The sequence below is a fragment of the Microtus oregoni genome, unplaced genomic scaffold (genome assembly GCF_018167655.1).
Source record: "Microtus oregoni isolate MIOR12 unplaced genomic scaffold, Mior012 000079F_ref0000094, whole genome shotgun sequence".
In the NCBI taxonomy this organism is placed as follows: Eukaryota; Metazoa; Chordata; class Mammalia; order Rodentia; family Cricetidae; genus Microtus; species Microtus oregoni.
The window spans coordinates 3,343,451-3,350,000 of record NW_024544537.1 but is presented as its reverse complement, the minus strand read 5'-3'; the positions used below and the strand labels follow the sequence as shown (position 1 = coordinate 3,350,000).

General features: G+C 36.7%; 1 protein-coding gene across 1 annotated transcript in view; it reads left to right on the top strand.

Moving 5' to 3' along the window:
• Dmd (dystrophin) overlaps positions 1–6,550 on the top strand; it is a 1,759,261-nt gene that overhangs the window by 1,767 nt on the left and 1,750,944 nt on the right. The gene's annotated exons all lie outside the window — the stretch shown is intronic.

Below are 6,550 nucleotides of genomic sequence, written 5' to 3'. Positions count from 1 at the left end.
TTAAGGTAGTCATCAGTCTGATTACAGGGGAAGGCCAATTTAGGTATCTTCTCCACTGTTGCTTAGAGTCTTAATTGGAGTCATCCTTGAGAATTCCTGGGATTTTCCTTAGTGCTGTTTCTTAATAGCTCTTTAATGGCTCCCTCAATCAGGATATCACTTTCCTTTATCTGCTTCTCTGTTCTTCCCTTCTCTTGAACATCCCATTCCCTCATGTTTGCCTCCTCCCTCCCCTCCATGTCCCCCACCCTCCCTTCTCTCCCCCCTCATAATTTTCTCAGGAGGTCTTGTCTGATATGTGTTCTTTTCTGTGAAGCTTCTTTCATTGGGTATAATATTTGGCCATGATTATTCCATTTACTTGAGTTGAATTTTATTTAGAATTGTAAATATTACTTAGTCTGATGTAAAGTGGAGGGACCAGCCATGTACTTCCTCAGTTCAACAGCCATACTGATAATTCCATTGTCCTGATATATTTTTATTTTGGCTGGGCTCAACTACATTTTACAGCAGTATTAAAAGAACAGAAAACAAATATAACTTTTAACATGATCCAAAGCTGGCTAGTTTCTAGCCATTTTCATATAGAAATGGTTTCAATAAAATCAGCTATGTGTCAACATACCCTGCCTCCCACCAATGATTTCATTATGCTGCTCAGTATCTTTCAAAATATCTTCAAGGAGGAAACATTTCCATGCAATCAATTGTTTGTAGAATTAAGCTGAAACATTTAAAAAATGAAATAAGGCACACAGGACCACAAAAGACACCAGAAGTGCCAGTAGAATGACTGTAATAGTTTTGAACACATTTCTCTGATGACCCTAGTAAGAGCTTCTGAGGGCACCCAGTCTGTAGATGATGCTGGGCATTATGGCCACCAGCTGTGACAAAGCAAGGAGGACAACACAGGGATTCAGAGATCTCCAAAAGGCTTGTGAACTTGTGTTCATCATTGAGTTGGTTTTCCACAGGATTCCATCAAATCTCGTCTCCTCTAGTGCCCTTGCAACTCCTTTTCCACTCACTCCAAGATAGAATGTCAACATTGTGCTTTCTGATGTTTATTCTTTGGGAGGCATAACATGAGGGACTGCTTGTGGGGGTTTCTGTCCTGCCCAGTTCCCACAGTTGGTTAGCCCCAAAGAAATTCACACAGAGAGTCTACATTAGATATAAACTTATTGGCCCACTAGCTCAGGCCTCAGAGTAGCTCTTATAACTTATATTAACCCATTATTCTTATCTATGATAGCCACATGGCTCAGTACCTTTTTCGGTGGGATAGGTCACATCTTGCTTCTTCTGTGGTCTGGGCAGGACTGTGGAGGAATGGGCTTCCTCCTTCCCAGCATTCTCCTGTTCTCATTGTTCCACCTTTACTTCCTGTCTGGTTGTCCCACCTATACTTCCTACCTGGCCAATCAGCATTTATTTAAAACATGATTGACAGGATACAGACAATTCCCCTGCACCACGGAGGGGAGGTGTTGTTATGGGGAGAAGGATTTTTACACCCAGAAATACTAAAAGAAATTCCCTTATTTACTGTTTTCCTTATTTAAGACATAATTATACAGTGCATCTACTTTCCAATTGTGTACTTAAAGTACCTTAGCTTTGTGAATGCAAGTATACAGACTCTTGCATTCTCTTCCTACTTACATCACCTCTCCTAGCATGCTGACACATTTTCTTAAAACCACTTAACAATCCTTAAAATTTCCCTTGCTCAATACTCTTCATTCATCCTTGAATCCCAAAAGATTCTCTCACCAAGATCATATATGTGTTTTTATACTAAATAGTGAAGTTTCAATATCTCAGAAAAAATAAAAGCAGACTCTGGTCAATATAATATATTTTATAGATTTATTCAATTGTGAATAGCATTAAAGCAAATGCATATATGTAAATATTTTCTTCCAACGCCATGTATTATGTTTTTAATACTGCTATAAAGAATGTTGGACTTGTGAAACTTGTGAATGTCAAACTTACTTCTCCATCATCACCTTTCTAGTCTCCACTTCATATACAACTCTTATCCTGAAAAGAAACTGAATATATACATTCTGAAATAAGTGGCTTTGAAAAAAATTCTGATGTCATCTGACCATGGTGGTGCTCTCCTATAATCCCTGTTGTCAGAAGGCTGACAATGGAGAGTTATGAGATCAAGGCCAGGTAGAGTTACATAATAAGAACTTGACTTTATAATAAATTAAAGGATATATAATATGTGCTCATGTGATATTAAATCAGGTACATACCTCTGATGGCTAAGCTAAGGATAATTCTTAATTCTAAGTGTTATTCACATTGGTATATTTATTTTTAATATTACTTCAACATCCAATTACCAGAGAGTGCCAAGTTTTCTGCTGCTGAAAGTCCTTTCTGCAAAGTCCTGCCAAACTGTGCAAATTAGTTCTTGCCCTGTTCCTCATCAGGATGACACATCTCTTCATTGCCTGATTCTCAAGAGGGATACATTTAGGGAAGTAGTTTAAGTGGGCAAACCTGTGCTGGACACATGTTTATTAATTCATGCTCTGGAGACTGAGAACAGTGGTGGCAGGAGTTGAAAGAAAAAGAGCTATAGCCTCATGGTGACAGAGAATCTAAGTGGCTTTATTTAACACCCTGGTGAATCTGGCCAACAGTGACCTAACTGAAGTTCAGATGGCTGATAGTTTATTCTGTTCCATTTTATCAGCAATGGAGATGTGTGACAGCAGAAAAGCTGTGACCGTTGGTGACAGGGCTCTGAAATTCAGGTAGCTGCCCAGGAGACTAACAGCAGGAGTCTGTGTGATAACAGCTGAGTAACAAACTGTTCCTCGAAGGGGAATCTTTGCTGGTACAGCTTTCTGTACATTATACGTTGTTTACCTAGCTAGGTAACACTGTCACTTTTGCCATTGCCTTTTTTCACTGTTAAAGATGGAATTCAGAATCTTTCACAGGCTAAAATTGTGCCCAAGCCATCATCTACGCATCTACCCTTCCTTTCTTAGTCATGATTGCATTCCAATTAACAAATATTTACATATTTGTTTCAGTTGATACTTTCATAAGCACTGTGAGTCTTGAAGAAAAGATTATTTTCTGATTCCAAGTTCATCTTTCTAGCCATCTTAATGATTTCCTGGCAACAATTTTTATGTAGGAAAGGGAGAAACAATAATTATACATACATATTACTCTTTCTTTTTCTCTCAGTAATATTTTGCTCTAGTAGAAGCGATGCCAATGAGGCTGAGCCTGATAAGCTGAATTAGACACACAATGATGCTAAAAGCATTTTGGATTGAATATTGTTTTGTCCTTAAACATTATACACATAGAGGACAGTCTGGTCAAGCATTTTGCAAATGAATTCCATTCATCATTGGAGGCTTGCCTGATCAGAGAAAATCCATCATCACCAATATGCCATTAATGACTTATTTCAACTCTGCTTCAACAAAGTACACAAAGCATACATCTACAAATGGTTGTACCTGGGGGTCATGAATGTCATAATATTAGAATATGCTGTGAAAGATTATATATTGTATATGATTATTTGACCTACTTATCTATAGAGTAACTAGGTAAATAGGTAGTAGGTCAGAGATGAGTGACAAAATTGTGGAGAATCCAGCTCTAAGAGATAGAGAGAGTTATCAGCAGATTGTGCCACACATCTACACAGATTTCATACATTCAAACTATCACCATGTTTCAAATATCATCTCTAACTTTATAAGTGTTTTAAAATCAGATTTTATATTATACCCCATAATTTACATTCAACAGTTCATAAAAAGACAACTAATATGAGTTGTTAAAATATGTATTTACTGCAAAGGCAAATATATGTTAATCTCTTCATAGATAAAAAATCCAACCCAAAATATATTTATATTTCACATTGATGCATAATGATTGCATATATATTGTCACATCACATTTTTGTGCACACATACCTTAGGTTTACACAAAGGAAAACTATGTAGGTAAGCATTAATCATATTTACTTACCTACTCTTGCAAGTATCTAATAATGGATCCATTTTTAGCTTTTAAAAGAAAAAGAATAGTCACTTAAATGATTCTGTAGATTAAAAAACCTGAAATGAAGTATCACTTCATTCTTAAAATTTATAAAAATGTTTAGAATGTGCATTTTTATCAGACTACTTAGGGGAATGAAAGTTTGAAATTCAATAAATTTCTAAATAATATTTGTAACTATTCAAGACTAGGAAACAATTGTGCTGAAAGCAATTGATAAAAGGAAAATAAAGCATGCATCTATAGCTGTTAGGCACGCATATTCCTCTTTTACATATTGTTAACTTGTCGATTTTTAAAAATTTCAACAGGTAAACATTTTCAGTCCAGTCAGTGTCTGTGAGTTATTATTGCTGTTGTGAAACACCATGGCTAAAGCTTTATGGGGCAGAAACAGTTTATTTGGCTTACACTTTCACATCACTGTTTATTATTGGAGGAAGTCAGGACAGAAACTCAAACATGGAAAGGAACTAGAGGCAGGAGCTGATGACAGGGGCATAGAAGCATGCAACTCAGTGGCTTGTACTATTTGAACAGTCTGCTTTCTTACAGAACCCAGGACCACAAGACCAGGGATAGTCCCACCTACAACAGCATGAGCCCACCCAAATAAATCACTATTTTTTTTAAAAAGAAAAATGTCTTAAGGGCTTGCCAGTAACCTGATCGTAGGAAGGCAATTTCTGAATTGAGGTTCTCTCTTCCCAGATATAAAGCTAGTTGGTGCAGTTAGTTAGTATAATAGGCATTATCTTTTAAGTTACAAAATGGATCTAGGGTATTTTTAGTTCACTGTATTTTGGAATGTTGTGAAAACAATCTTCTTTCTGGAGATAAATAATCTGGTGATTAAATGGATAGGTAACTTGCTGAATTTCATATAGTAATCTAATAGAAAGGAAAAAATAATATGCATTATAAAGAAAAATATTGTCCTTAAATTATAGAATGACTTAACTTTTAGTTTCATTTTGCTCCATCCAGCCCCTACTGTGTTTCCTCAACTCCAAAATTGTTACCCTCTTTTTATTCAATTATTGCATATGTGTGTAAAACATATGCAATATATATAATTACATCATTCTGAAGGGATTTTTGTTATTATAAGCAAACATTTTCTTACTAAAACTGCTTTTCTATTTGTAAACACTAGTGATTTATCTTACTATTGACTAAAAATAAGTCTAATATTTTATACCCTGTCTTTTTAAGTCTATTGAAAGTTATAAAAAGAGCAAGTCTCATAACAGTATTTTAGTATGCTAGACTCTAAAGATGATATTGAACATATTTCTCAGACAACAATCACACCGAATTGATTCCTAACCAATTTCAATTAGAGTTAATGCTGATTCAATGAAGTGTATTGCTTATAATCTCTCTCTCTCTCTCTCTCTCTCTCTCTCTCTCTCTCTCTCTCTCTCTCTCTCACACACACACACACACACACACACAAACAGACATACACACATATGTTTGTGTTTCAATTTAATAGTACTGTCAATTGGAGAATAAGTATAATAAGCATACAGATTTCCATATTTGTCCAGTAAAACAGTCCATCAACAGGTAAGACTCACCTTGACAAACATGCCTTTCATTTCCCTGGTATAGTCCTTTTCTGTTATGAAAACAAAACACCTGAGTCTGGGTACTTATTGAGAGAGAGAGAGAGAGAGAGAGAGAGAGAGAGAGAGAGAGAGAGAGGTTTATTTAGCTTGTAGTTTTGGAAGGTGAGAGTACAAAATTACTTTTTCTTTTTTTTTCTTGACATCTCTATTTATTTATTTTTTTATTATTTAATTTATTTATTTATTAAAGATTTCTGCCTCCTCCCCACCACCGCCTTCCATTTCCCTCCCCCTCCCATGATCAAGTTTCCCTCCCTCATCAGCTCGAAGAGCAATCATGGTTCCCTGACCTGTGGGAAGTTCAAGGACCACCCACCTCTATCCAGGTCTAGTAAGGTGAGCATCCAAACTGTGTAGGCTCCCCCAAAGCCAGTACATGCAGTAGGATCAAAATCCCATTGCCATTGTTCTTGAGTTCTCAGTAGTCCTCATTGTCCGCTATGTTCAGCAAGTCCAGTTTTATCCCATGCTTTTTCAGACCCAGGCCAGCTGGCCTTAGTGGTTCCCAATAGAACATCCCCATGGTCTCACTGTGTGGGTGCACCCCTCGCGGTCCTGAGTTCCTTGCTCCCTCTCCCATAGTCCCCATCCTCCAAATTTACTCAGGTGGTCTTGTTTGTTTCTATTTCCCATGTATATTAGATCCATGTACATCTCTCTTAGGGTTCTCATTGTTGTCTAGGTTCTCTGGAACTGTGATTTGTAGGCTGGTTTTCTTTGCTTTATGTTTAAAAACCACTTATGAGTGAGTACATATGATAATTGTCTTTCTGGGTCTGGGTTACCTCACTCAATATGATGTTTCCTAGATCCATCCATTTGTCTGCAAATTTCAAGATGCCATTATT